Source organism: Dama dama, chromosome 9 (assembly GCF_033118175.1).
Source record: "Dama dama isolate Ldn47 chromosome 9, ASM3311817v1, whole genome shotgun sequence".
NCBI lineage: Eukaryota > Metazoa > Chordata > Mammalia > Artiodactyla > Cervidae > Dama > Dama dama.
Genome location: NC_083689.1, coordinates 31,587,495 through 31,603,060, shown reverse-complemented (window position 1 = coordinate 31,603,060; position 15,566 = coordinate 31,587,495).

Sequence of the window (15,566 nt, the reverse complement as noted above, 5' to 3'; positions counted from 1 at the left end):
CCAGATGCCATGATGTTCGTTTTCTGAATGTTGAGTTTTAAGCCAACTTTTTCACTCTCTTCTCTCACTTTCATCAAGAGGCTCTTTAGTTCTTCTTCACTTTCTGCCATAAGGGTGGTGTTATCTGCATATTTGAGGTTATTGATATTTCTCCCAGCAATCTTGATTCCAGCTTGTGCTTCATCCATCCAGCCAGAATTTTGCATGATATACTTTGCATAGAAGTTAAATAGGCAGAGTGACAATATACAGCCTTGACGTCCTCCTTTCCCTCTTTGGCCAGTCCACTGTTCCATGTTGGGTTCTAACTGTTGCTTCTTGACCTGCATACAGATTTCTCAAGAGGCAGGTAAGGTGCCCATCTCTTTAAGAATTTTGCACAGTTTGTTGTGATCCACACAGTCAAAAGTTTTAGCATAGTCAATGAAACAAATGTTTTTCTGGAATTCTCTTGCTTTTTCTATGATCCAATGGGTGTTGGTAATTTGATCTCTGGTTCCTCTGCCTTTTCTAAATCCAACTTGAACATCTGGAAGCTCTTGGTCCACATACTGTTGAAGCCTAGCTTGGAGAATTTTGAGCATGAGCATTACTTTGCTAGTGTGTGAGATGAGTGCAAATGCGCAGTAGTTTGAACATTTTTTGGCATTGTCTTTCTTTGGGATTGGAATGAAAACTCACCTTTTCCAGTCCTGTGGCCATTGCTGAGTTTTCCAAATTTGCTGGCATATTGAGAGCCAGCACTTTCACACCATCATCTTTTAGGATTTGAAATAGCTCAGCTGGAATTCCATCACCTCCATCTTTGGCTGCAAAGAATATAATCAATCTGATTTCAGTATTGACCATCTGGTGATGTCCATGTGTTGAGTCATCTCATGTGTTGTGGAAGAGGGTATTTGGGATGACCAGTGCATTCTCTTGGCACAACTTTGTTAGCCTTTGTCCTGCTTCATTTTGTAGTCCAAGGCCAAACTTACCTGTTACCCCCAGGATCTCTAGACTTCCTACTTTGGCATTCCAGTCCCCTATGATGAAAAGGACATCTTTTTCTGGTGTTAGAAGGTCTTGTAGGTGATAACAGCACCATTCAATATCAGCTTCTTCGGCATTAGTGACTGAGGCACAGACTGAGATTACTGTGATAATAATTAGAGAAATGCAAATCAAATTATGATGAGGTATCACCTCATGGTGGTCAGAATGGCTATGATTAAGAACTCTACAAATAACAAATGCTGGAGAGGGTGTGGAGAAAAAGGTCCTTCTTTCACTGTTAGGTGGGACTGTAAGTTGGTATAGCCACTCTGGAAAACAGTATGGAGTTCTCTCAGAAAATTAAAAATAGAATTACCATGACTGTATGCTAATTTGCTTCAATCATGTCCAACTCTTTGTGAGCCCATGGATTGTAGCTGCCAGGCTCCTCTGTCTATGGGTTTTTCTAGGCAAGAATATTGGAGCAGGTTGCCATACCCTCCTCCAGGTTATCTTCCCAACCCAGGGATTGAACCTGAGTCTTTTATGTCTCCTGCATTGGCAGGTGGGTTCTTTACCACTAGTGCCACCTGGGAAGCCCGGATTTTTTGTTTTTTTGGCTGCACCACTGTAGTTTGTGGAATCTTAGTTCCCCAACCAAGTATCGAATCCAGGTCTATAGTAGTAAAGATCCAGCTCTTAACCACTGGACCACCAGGGGATTCCCTAGAATTAATATGTGAACTTCCCTCAGAGCTCAGTTGGTAAAGAATCTGCCTGCAATGCAGGAGACCCCAGCTTGATTCCTAGGTTGGGAAGATCCATTGGAGAAGGGATAGGCTAACCACTCCAGTATTCCTGGGCTTCCTTTGTGGCTCAGCTGGTGAAGAATCTGCCTGCAGTGTGGGAGACCTGAGCTCGATCCCTAGGTTGGAAAGATCCCCTGGAGAAGGGAAAAGCTACCCACTCCAGTATTCTGGCCTGGAGAATTCCATGGACTACACAGTTCATGGGGTCACAAAGAGTTGGACAAGACATTCACTTTGACTTTCCAGCAATCCCAACCCTGGGCATATATACTAGATGAAACTCTAATCCAAAAAGATACCCGCACTCCTATGTTCATAATAGCACTACTTACAATAGCCAATGCACAGAAACAACCTAAATGTCCATCGACAGATGACTGGATGAAGTAGTATCCACATAGACAGTGAAATACTGCTCAGCCATAAAAAGAATGAAATATTGCCATCTGTGGCAACATGGGTGGAACTAGAGATTGTCATACTGCATGAAGTAAGTCAGACAGAGAAAAACAAATATTACATAATATTGTTTATATGTAGAACCTAAAAAAATGATAGAAATGAACTTATTTAAAAAACTTATTTACAAAAAAATACCATATAATATTATTATATGTGGAATCTGAAATATGACACAAGCAAGCCTACCTACAAAACAGAAACATATTCATGGACACACAGAACAGATTTATGGTTGCCAAGGTGAAGGTCATTGTGGGGGAGGATGGAGTGAGATGTTGGGGTAGAAGATACAAGCTATTATATAGAGAGTGGCTAAATAGCCAGATGTTACTGTAAAGCACAGAGAACTATATACAGTATCCTATGACAAACCATGATGGAAAAGAGTTTTAAAAATGTATATATCTGTATAACTGAGTCACTTTGCTCTACAGCAGAAATTAACACAACACTGTAAATCAACTATACTTCAATAAAAAAATAACAAAGAGGCCAACTAAGAAGGTATTTCATGCATATAGCAGGGGCAAGAGAAGCAGGAAGAGATCTGAGGAATAGGTGCATGTATAGGTCAATTTACATTTTCCAGGCCAAACAGAACACATTTTGCAGTCAGTAAGCTATGGAAACGGTAAAACTATTTTAAATAACCCCTCATGTTCTGCAAACTTTTACACACCTCACTGCTCCATCATCTATAGTGCACAGAATTCCCCAAATTTTTATAATTTCTCTTCCAAGGTATACATTCATTTTTACTTCACTGATAGTTTAATGCCCAACAAATTATTTAAAATTAGAAACTAACAACATATGCAGATAGTCTTAACAACCAGAATTTCTGATCTGCTTTTTAAAAAATTTCCAACATATCTCAGTTGAATACTTCCTGTGCTCTAGGTACAGGTTTGATGTCCGGTTATTCACAGAACTAGAACAAATAATTTCACAATTTGTATGGAAATACAAAAAACCTCGAATAGCCAAAGTAATCTTGAGAAAGAAGAATGGAACTGGAGGAATCAACCTGCCTGACTTCAGACTCTACTACAAAGCCACAGTCATCAAGACAGTATGGTACTGGCACAAAGACAGAAATATAGATCAATGGAACAGAATAGAAAGCCCAGAGATAAATCCACGAACTTATGGACACCTTATCTTTGACAAAGGAGGCAAGGATATACAATGGAAAAAAGACAACCTCTTTAACAAGTGGTGCTGGGAAAGCTGGTCAACCACTTGTAAAAGAATGAAACTAGAACACTTTCTAACACCACACACAAAAATAAACTCAAAATGGATTAAAGATCTAAATGTAAGACCAGAAACTATAAAACTCCTAGAGGAGAATGTAGGCAAAACCCTCTCCGACATAAATCACAGCAAGATCCTCTATGACCCACCTCCCAGAATATTGGAAATAAAAGCAAAACTAAACAAATGGGACCTAATGAAACTTAAAAGCTTTTGCACAACAAAGGAAACTATAAGTAAGGTGAAAAGACAGCCCTCAGATTGGGAGAAAATAATAGCAAATGAAGAAACAGACAAAGGATTAATCTCAAAAATATGCAAGCAACTCTTGAAGCTCAATTCCAGAAAAATAAATGACCCAATCAAAAAATGGGCCAAAGAACTAAACAGACATTTCTCCAAAGAAGACATACAGATGGCTAACAAACACATGAAAAGATGGTCAACATCACTCATTATCAGAGAAATGCAAATCAAAACCACAATGAGGTACCATTACACGCCAGTCAGGATGGCTGCTATCCAAAAGTCTACAAGCAATAAATGCTGGAGAGGGTGTGGAGAAAAGGGAACCCTTTTACACTGTTGGTGGGAATGCAAACTAGTACAGCCGCTATGGAGAACAGTGTGGAGATTTCTTAAAAAACTGGAAATAGAACTGCCATATGACCCAGCAATCCCACTTCTGGGCATACACACTGAGGAAACCAGATGTGAAAGAGACACGTGCACCCCAATGTTCATCGCAGCACTGTTTATAATAGCCAGGACATGGAAGCAACCTAGATGCCATCAGCAGATGAATGGATAAGGAAGCTGTGGTATATATACACCATGGAATATTACTCAGCCATTAAAAAGAATTCATTTGAACCAGTTCTAATGAGATGGATGAAACTGGAGCCCATTATACAGAGTGAAGTAAGCCAGAAAGATAAAGAACATTACAGCATACTAACACATATATATGGAATTTAGAAAGATGGTAACGACAACCCTATATGCAAAACAGAAAAAGAGACACAGATGTACAGAACAGACTTTTGAACTCTGTGGGAGAAGGTGAGGGTGGGATGTTTCGAAAGAACAGCATGTATATTATCTATGGTGAAACAGGTCACCAGCCCAGGTGGGATGCCTGAGACAAGTGCTCGAGCCTGGTGCACTGGGAAGACCCAGAGGAATCGGGTGGAGAGGGAGGTGGGAGGGGGGATCGGGATGGGGAATACGTGTAAATCTATTGCTGATTCATGTCAATGTATGACAAAACCCACTGAAAAAATAAATAAATTAAAAAAAAAAAAAAAAAGAAAGTGAAAGAGGAAAGTGAAAAACAGTTGGCTTAAAACGCAACATTCAAGAAACTAAGATCATGGCATCCAGTCCCATCACTTCATGGCAAATAGATGGGGAAACAATGGAAACAGTGAGACTATTTTCCTGGGCTCAAAATCACTGCTGATGGTGGCTGCAGCCATGAAATTAAAAGACTCTTGCTCCTTGGAAGAAAAGCTATTGCAAATCTAGACAGCATGTTAAAAAGCTGAGACATTACTTTGCCAACAAAGGTTCTTATAGTCAAAGCTATGATTTTTCCAGTAGTCATCTATGGATGTGAGAGTTGGACCATAAGGAAGGCTGAGTGCTGAAGAACTGATGCTTTTGAACTGTGTTGTTGGAGAAGACTCTTGAGAGTCCCTTGGACTGCAAGAAGATCAAACCAGTCAATCCTAGAGAAAAGCAACCCTGAGTATTCATTGGAAGAACTGATGCTGAAGCTCCAATATTTTGGCCACCTGATGTGAAGAGCCAACTCATTCAAAATGACCCTGATTCTGGGAAAGATAGAAGGTGGGAGGAGAAGGGAATGACAGTGGACGAGATGGTTGGGTAGCATCACTGACTTAATGGACATGAGTTTGAGCAAGCTCTGGGAGATGGTGATGAACAGGGAAGCCTGGCATGCTGCAGTGCATGGGGTCACAAAGAGTCAGACATGCCTGAGTGACTGAACAATAATAAGCCTCTAGAACTGTAAGAAAACACATTTCTGTTGTTTAAACCACCCTGTTATGGTGTTTTATTATGGCTCAGGCTGACTGAGAAAATGCATATTCAGAATTCTATGTTCTGAATTCAGTGGGCCTCATTAGTTAGATTACTTTTAATCATTAGGAATAAATAATATATAAAAGTTAAAAAAAAAAAAAAAGAAACCTCTACTAGAAAAAAGTCTGGGTATCTGTGAACAGATAGAGCACATCATTATCTGCCTGCATGTTAGATGTTAACTCTTCTGTGGAGAAGGAATTTCCCCAAACCCTTGTGACACACTTTCTCCTGTATCAGTATGGTAACAGGTTCAGTGAAAAATGATTCAGACACACTCTCTGATCTCATAGATTTTTAAAGTCTGTTTTCCCTAAAACAATAATGATGTTGTAACAATGACAAGGTTGGTGACTCAGAGTTTGCCAAAAATGTTCTTATTAACTAAGCAGATGAAGGAAACAATGCAACCTTGAACATACTAAAGTTCTTTAGTATAAGTTTCCCTTTGTCGAGCAAACATCTGTAGAAACTCTGCTTCTGTTTCCTGGCATTTAAGCATCATTGTGAGTCAGGGTTTTCAAGACCTGATTTCAAAAAAAAAAAAAAGAGCTCAACTTAGTGGCTCAAAAGTGGCACACACATGACCAAGTCAAAGGCTATTTCACATTTTTAATGTCCACTTAAAGGGAAACTTTGACTGACTTATTGAAACTTGCTTTTGAGTGAAGTTTAAATTGACATGATTGGACAAATTTTGGATTGATTTCAATTATATTTAGGAAGCAGCCATAAATATTTGCATGAAAAAGGAAAAGTGGGCTGTGCAAAACAGAAAAGCAATTTTTATGCAAATTTGTATTTTGCCTTGGTGAAGGAAAGTCAGGACCAATGCACAGTTTGGTAGTTAGGCTAATGTGCCTTTTAGAAGAGGATTCATATTTTTATAAAATCAAATTCCCAAATGGGTCCATGTCCCAAAGAAAGTTTAAATATTGCTGCAGTAAATTGTGGACTTTGGGGAAGTATTTTGTTTCAAGAAATACATGTTCTTATATAGTTTGCATTGAGAAGTGGCTGTTCAACAAATGTTGACTGAGTGAGACCGCTGCCTAGGAGCAATTACTTAATGCTTTGTGTTTCAGTTCAGTTCAGTCGTTCAGTCATGTCCGACTCTTTGCGACCACATGGACTGCAGCATGCCAGACCTCCCTATCCATCACCAACTCCCAGAGTTTACTCAAACTCTTGTCCATTGAGTCGGTGATGTCATCCAACCATCTCATCCTGTCATCCCCTTCTCCTGCCTTCAATCTTTCCCAGCATCAGGGTCTTTCCAATTGAGCCAGTTCTTCACATCAGGTGGGACTTTCAGCTTCAGCATCAGTTCTTCCAATGAATATTCAGGGCTGATTTCCTTTAGGTTTGACTGGTTGGATCTCCTTGCAGTCCAAGGGACTCTCAAGAGTCTTCTCCAACACCACAGCTCAAAAGCATCAGTTCTTTGTACTCAGCTTTATGGCTCAACTCTCACATCCATACATGACTGTTGGAAAAATCATAGCTTTGACTATATAGAACTTTGTTGGCAAAGTAATGTCTTTGCCTTTTAATATGCTGCCTAGGTGGGTCGTAACTTTTCTTCAAAAGAGCAAGCTTCTTTTAATTTCATGGCTGCAATCACCATCTGCAGTGATTTTGGAGCCCTCAAAAATAAAGTCTGTCACTGTTTCCACATCTATTTGTCATGAAGTGATGGGACCGGATGCCATGATCTCAGCTTTGAGCTTAGAGAATGTATATTCTCTCAGGAACCCAAACTGTTCTACAGTGTGACAAGTAATCTGGTCTCAAAGTACAGTGGCATTCCTGGATAAAGGCTGGAATAAGAGCAGAGGCTTAACTAGTTCATTATGAAACCTATGAATACAACTCACACCACTGTGACTATTGTAGATGTGTCTCCCAGTATTGCAAAACTCATGCTTCATAATTATGTTGTGCTTTTTTCATTTATTTATTTGGTGAGACGCAGAATCACATGCAAGGACTATGCTGTTGCGTAAAACTACCAATTGTGTAAGGATCCAAGAAACACTGCTGGGGATAAGGATGGGCAATAAAGATCCTAGCACTGATTTCCACCTTCCACATTCCTATCCCACCCACTCTCTATGCTTTCTTTCCCTCTTGAACTGTGTCCACAGCACCCCCATCCCACCCCCATTTTCTTCCTCTCCCCTGTCCCTAGCTAGGCCCCCTTTCTCCTTTAGCTCTCAGCCTCAGATTACAGGAAAGCTATAGCTCTGTAAATGGCCTGAGGGAGGGACAGGATCACATTTCATTTGCCTGGAAATTTACAATTACAAATTAATCTACAAGAAACAATTGCAGGAGCAACTTAAAATGGATGTGGACAAGGCAGAGCAGAGCTGAGCGTGGGGGTGGGGCATGCAGGGCAGCTATTGTGCTCTTTCTTCCACAGCCTCATGCAGAACGTGCTGGCTTCCTACAAGGGTTAATCGAGGTAACTGAAAATGTTCATAGCATTATGCCTGTAATACAGCTACATTCATTTTTGACTTGATGAAATTATCAGCTATTTAACAGCCTTTTGGGGTGTTTTGACTGCAACCTTTTCATTTATACCTTAATGCACAAATGCCAAATGTAGGAGCTCTGTCTGCTGGTGGGGCTGGGGTAAAAAGGAGCTTTAGGAGCTTAGACAAGGCGATGTAGACATACAAGGCATGCTCTCATAAGACATTTGTTTTGATGCCTTAGAAATTGCTACAGCATTTAAATTAATTTCTTTCTGTTTCTCTCTTCATTTAGCATTTGCTAAAAATATTTGGTCTTGCACAAAAGACCTCAGAACCAGTGTATTTTGCATTGGCAATGAAGATTGCCAGTACTGGCTAAAGAGCATTTTTATACACTTCTGATTTATTCTGGTTTTTTTTTTTTATATGGTAGGTCAGCAACATTTCAAGAAATGATGTCAAGTAGTGCTTTTATATTGAAAAGGTTTTCTCAATTTTGAGAACCTTTGAAATTCAGTTCAGTTCAGTCACTCAGTTGTATCCGACTCTTTGCGACCCCATGAATCGCAGCACGCCTGGCCTCCCTGTCCATCACCAACTCCCGGAGTTTACTCAAACTCATGTCCATTGAGTCGGTGATGCCATCCAGCCATCTCAGCCTCTGTTGTCCCCTTTCTCCTCCTGCCCCCAATCCCTCCCAGCATCAGGGTCTTTTCCAATGAGTCAACTCTTCGCATGAGGTGGCCAAAGTATTGGAGTTTCAGCTTCAGCATCAGTCCTTCCAATGAACACCCAGGACTGATCTTTAGGATGGACTGGTTGGATCTCCTTGCAGTCTAAGGGACTCTCAAGAGTCTTCTCCAACACCATAGTTCAAAAGCATCAATTTTTCGGCACTCAGCTTTCTTCATAGTCCAACTCTCACATCCATACATGACCACTGGAAAAACCATAGCCTTGACTAACGGACCTTTGTTGGCAAAGTAATGTCTCTGCTTTTTAATATGCTATCCAGGTTGGTCATAACTTTCCTTCCAAGGAGTAAGCGTCTTTTAATTTCATGGCTGCAGTCACCATCTGCAGTCATTTTGGAGCCCGGAAAAATAAAGTCTGACACTGTTTCCACTGTCTCCACCTTTGAAGTTAGGAGTCTTAGTTTTCTCTCATCGTTTTCTAAGTCCTCTTTGGAGGGTACAGCCCGCTCTCAGTATGGTTAATTATAAATTGTATATAATTCAACTTCATTATGCAGCCAATATATTAGGCAAGTTTTATGTTATTTTTCAGTAATAGTATATTATTACCATAATTACTCTTGGTAGTTATTAGCCTTTGTTGATTGCTCTATTATTCCATTATTACTCAGTTCAATACATATGTGGCTATGTAGAACCTGAGTGAGGAGAAACACTGAAGAAGTAGAGTGGCTCAGATGGTAAAGCATCTGTCTGCAATGTGGGAGACCTGGGTTCAATCCCTGGATCGGGAAGATCCTCTGGAGAAGGAAATGGTAGCCCACTCCAGTACTCTTGCCTGAAAAACCCCATGGATGAAGGAGCCTGGTAGGTTCCATGGGGTCGCAAAGAGTCAGACACAACTGAGTCACTTCACTTTCACTTCTCACAATAGAAGAACCAGGGAAGGCTGCTGGCATCGCCCTGGGACTGAAGGAACAGGTAGGATGTCAGTGGGTAGGGATGAGGGAAGAATATTCTAATCACAGCAAGAGCAAAGTCATGGTAAAAAGTAATGTGTGTGTAGGATATTGTGAAGAGTTGTTGGGAACTCTTGGGAGCCTAAGACACAAAGTAGATGAGTGGTGTCCTGAGGAGAAAATTGAAAAGCCTACTAGAAAGTGTGGATTAAGAATGAGCTATGAAAGACCTGGAATGGGATGATGAGAAGCTTGAAACTTTTTACTGTGTGTGTGTGCGCACACATACATGTATGTGCTCAGTGGTGTCTCGCTAGCTAATGGGAAGTCATCGAAAACAGTGGAACAGAGGTTATCAGATTGTATTGTTTTAAGCAACTCAAAATCCCCACTTAAGAAATATGAGGAAATGGAATTAGAAGGGATTAGGAGAGTTGGGCAAATATGCTTTAGCAAATATTCTCCCACTTCTTTGATAAGACCAAAGAATACCTACAAAAGGGAAAGCAGAATGTCTTATGACAATGATTATTAAACCTCTAATCCTTTGGTTTTAAATTTATTTTTATGCTGTAATCACATGAACATCCTCATATCTTTTTCTGTCTCTCTCTTACCTTTTCTGATGGCCATTACTCTGTCCCTTATTAGAACCCATTTTCAATTTTCTTAGACTCAAAGATGTTCTTATTGACTGAATATATAATAAAACAACATAGGCTAAATTCATCATTACCAAACATCTATTTTTAATCTTGTTTAGTTCTGTAGCTCTATGGTTGCAATCTCATCTACCTGAAGATGAGAACAACTCTGTTCACCATATTTTAAGAAGCACTGATCTCGACAGATGGAACACTGACCCTTTCATGTAACCTATATTATTATGCACCTCTGATAGGAAATTAATAGCTCTAATCTTATTTTCTAATGTAACTGGCATCTTTTGGGACTCATTAGTTAACTAGTCCCTTTAGTGACTGAAGTTTACCAAAGAGTACAGAGATTTTACCTTTAAGTTCACAGTTGTGTTCAAAAATAGAAGGAAGGTGTTTGCTTAATTGGCTAGCTCATCTTCAGTCTCAGATATATCTTTCATCCCAAAATATTCTTGCTTTTCTTGCATTGCTATTTGTCTGATGATGAATTCCTTGCTAGACACTTTCTTCCCATGGACAACTAAGCAATATATTTAATCTCTTCTTCCAAGAAAGAACATAAAACATAACATGACTTTTATACAGTATTTCTTATTTATAAAATTGACCTTTTGCTTGAATGGACAGTTTTCCTCTTTGTATTTGATGCATACACCTGGGAACACAATCAGAAGATTTCTATTGATTGTTCTGAAGCAATTTAGTTCTGGTCATGGTTGTACTGGATTTGCAATTATACTGAGGAGAGGTATTATTGACTAGGCCTGGTGATTACCACACTGACATCAGATTCAGCCAGAGGTGAAACTAACCTACATCTCCATGTTGGTGTTCCTCTTATAAAAGATCTGCACTGATTCTTCTAAACCATGGAAGAACAACACGTGATGCTATGTTTTAGTCACAGCAATTTACTTCTCTATGCAGTTCATTTACTTTTGAGTATAAGCAGCTTAAGGTACTGACTTAGGAAAGATATATATTGAGGAGGAAAGATATACAATGAGGAGGTTAATTATTGACCCATGATACATAGGCTTTTGTCTAGCAAAACAAATAGGTCTCCTTTTGTATTAAAACAATGATTTCCAGACAGGTCTTATTAATAGATGGATTACTCTTGCATATGTTTACTCAGATTGAATGTGGTCTATTAAATAGTAAATCCATTTTTAATATAAATTTGAATTTCTTGGTTTATGTAAAATAAATATATATGTAAGCCCTGTAGCAAGAACAGTATGTTCATTCATAGAAAATAGGGATGTTTTATACACACTAAAGTCAGATGTAAGTGATAGTTTTTGGTGAAAATTCAATGGAACATGCATGTAAATAAAAGTTACCTGGAACAAATATTTTCTTAAAATATCAAGCCTGATTATGCTGGAAAAATGCACTAACGTACTATCCATTGGTCCATCTGCAGAGAAGGCTGGCTTAACTAGAGACAGCAGTGTAAGCATAGAGAGATTAGGAAATGAAAAATATTATTGTTCATACTTGGCATATGATTAACAAAAATGCACAAGTAATTTGCTGAAAATAATTCCTGGATAGACATACTATGCTTTTTTATTTTCTACAATATGCTTACTTTTGTTTTGTGATTGAAATGAAAATGACCATAGTAAACCATAAGGATATTTTAAATAAGACTCTCACATCTAGAACACAAAGATATTCTTTACCAACAATTGATGCAATATATCTTCAGGTTTTATTTGTTCTAAAAAAAACAATGATTATCATAATTTGAAAGTTTGACAGAGAAGCCATTTGTCATCCATTGTCAACCATGTCTGCCTACAGAAAAAAATTCATTTATTTGCAAACCCAGACAAATTTGTTTTGTTGTGTTTTGTTCACTTTTTGTCAACTCAAGTACTTTCAATTTGGACTGAAAGACTGCTGCTTTTTCACTGTTTTATGAAGTGTAATTATTCTAGTATCAATATAATACCCTTAAATGGGTTATATTTATATTTTTCTGGACAGAATCGACCTTCCTATAGAGTTTAGATAGTATAATTCTTCAATGGGAGATCCATCTAATATCTGAAAAATTCTTCACAGAACTAGAGGATTTTGATCACATGATATTTCTGATTTAATCTACTGAGCCATAAAAGCACTGGTTTAGAAATAGGCTTATTATGGAAGAAGTAGATCCATGCTCTCAATCTGTCAGATTCCCACATCAGCCAGCCTGTTGAGAAATCTGCATTTGACACCTTTTGAGTTGACCAATATTTTAGAATCCTAGCAATGCAGAGCTGGATCAGTTAATAAGAGATAAAGTAGGTTTCAATTATTTCAATATGGTCCAGTTGACACAGGGAAGAGAAATACTCAGATTTTGTGGTCAGAGGATACATAGAAATCTCTCCACAGTCATCTTGCAAAGAGTGCCTTTGGTTGCTCAGGGTGCCTTATAATAGAGTACAGATGGTCCCGTACAGACCCGTTACCACCACTCAGAAAAACCCTGTTAATCAGGTGAGACATCAAAAGCATCAGCTCAACATCCTGGAGGAGCTGGCAGGAGCAGACAGTGCCGCTGATTCTCGCTTGCTAGGGTGAGATCCAGAAGGGAGGCTTTTTCTACTGACAGGCAGAGAACACTGAAGCTTGAGTAACGTGGGTGAGCAAAAGTTTTATCTGAATTATTCAGAAAATGTGGGCAAAAGCAAATGTTTGGTTTAAATTAAGTGCCTAAGAGACTCAGTTACTTGTCTTGTTTTTGTTGATAGCGTTGCGATGGTCAACTCAGAAAGAAGGGAACAAGTACATCCTATTTGAGACTCTTTTTACAATATTTGCAGAGATTTACTACTATTTCCAAAGGTCATGTAGGGAGCTATTAGATACAGGATATATAATTTCTCAAACTGTACTCTAAACTTCTATCATTTAGGGATTATCATATTTCTTATCCATTCTGCACCATGTTTTTTAACCCATTTCTCATGCATTCTACAGAACACATAGGGGCCAATCTAGGAATGAATGTGACATATAATTATTAAACAGCCTTGTTTACTAATGCTATCTTCTTTTGCTACAGAATATGTTAATTACCTCTTGTCTGCACAAAAAAAATGCTGTTTTTTTCTTTTCTGTTATACAGAATTGCCAGTTAAAAACAAAAGTTTGAAAGGAGTCAAAACACTAAAGTAAATTTAAAAAAGAGCCAACAAGAGACGCTGAGTAATTTTAAAAGAAACCATAAAGTTGAAATGAAATAACAATGGAAAATGGGACAAATAATCCATTTCTTCACCAACAAATGTAGATGCCTTTGACACGGCCAAAAAAATCACATTGATGACAGTGATATACATATCTCAGCATTTTGGATATTTTTATTTCAATGATTTTTCAGTGAATCATACTGTCTTGGGACAGCTCAATGCCTTATGACATTTCCCTAACCATATAAAACTTTAAGCTTTACCTAGCAGCCAGAGAACAAAGAGAAATGCAAAGGCATCGATTTAACACTGAAAGTGAAAATCACCTCTAGGAAAATACTGTACCTTTTTGAGTATAATATAGAAGTATAGGCAGAAAAACACAAGGCACACTGTCTCTCTAAACACACACACGTGTGTGTGTGTATATATATATATATATATATTCACATACACATACACATATATGTGTGTATATATGGTGTGTGTAGTCATTCAGTCATGTCCAACTCTTTGTGACCCCATGGACTGTAGCCTGCCAGATTCCTCTATCCATGGAATTCTCCAAGTAAGAATACTGGAGTGGGTAGTCATCTCTTCTCCAGGTGATCTTCCTGACCCAGGGATCGAACCCTGGTCTCCTGCATTACAGGCAAATTCTTTGCTATCTGAGCCACCAGGGAAGCCCATATATGTGGATGTGAAGTGAAAGTCACTCAGTCATGTCAGACTCTTTGTGACTCCATGGACTATAGAGTCCATGGAATTCTCCAGACCAGAGTACTGGAGTGGGTAGCCTTTACCTTCTCTAGGGGATCTTCCCAACCCAGGGATTGAACTCAGATTCCCTGCACTGCAGGCAGATTTTTTTTTACCAGCTGAGCCACAAGAGAAGCCCATATATGTGTATATGTCTGTATAAATAAAGATGTCATACTTTTAATTTAAAATATACAACTTAATGACTTTCTGAAAGTCAGTATCACACACTATTCTGGTTTTGCCACAGTTTTAGGGAATGATGAACTCTTACATATGCATAACTGATTTAGAGTGCTTAATACAATGTTATATGAGATTGAACCAGATGGGCCTTTTCTTTATAAATTAGGTCCTTGGAAAATCTGAATACATTTTGGAGGGACTCCTGAATACTCCCTCCAACACATCTGCACATCCCCATCGTGTGCATGGGGTGGGGCAGGTGACACCCAGGCAGCAGTACGGCCATGTCTCCTTGCCTTGTCTGCACAGTGGCCACCACCGTCTTCTGCTGTCCCTGCTTTGCCAAAGTTAGTGACTGAAATCCAAACGGGTGGGCCTGAGGAATGCTGAACCGAACTGTTGCTCATGTCATTAAAAACTCAGCTAGGCAGAAAGCTAGGAATGGAACAGTTGACAAAGATAAAGCTGAGAGCTCTGTGGCTTATCCTTAATTAGGTGTTGGCATTGGTTCCTGTCAAACAAGGGGGAGAGTGTGTGTTGCAGACACTGACGCATGCAGACAGTGCTAGTCACAGTTGGAGACAACACGGGGTGCATTCAAGCTGGCACTGAAAGGGATTTAGATAAGTACTTGAGGGAACAAAAATCGAAAAAGGAGGATGATAGCAATGGAAGCTTTAGATGAATTGCAACTGAGTGCACCTTTATTACAGCTTATCAGCCTCCAGACAGCTACAAACCAACCTTCCTAGTGCATTTCTCTTTGTGTTCTCCTGGATTAAAGGTCAAAGTAACTCATATTTATATGTTCTGTCGCCCAGTCTCTGTCTCTCCCTTTGCTCACCTAGAGGTGCCACACATCTCAGGGGCTGGGGATCGCTGGCATGAAACTTCTATTACTTGAATGAAGCAAGGGCCTCTTCTCATTGGAAAGGTTCCATGGATTTAAAATAATTATCATGTGGGAAGAGGTTGCAAATAATGCAATATTAAAAGGTCACAAAAATCCTACTGGC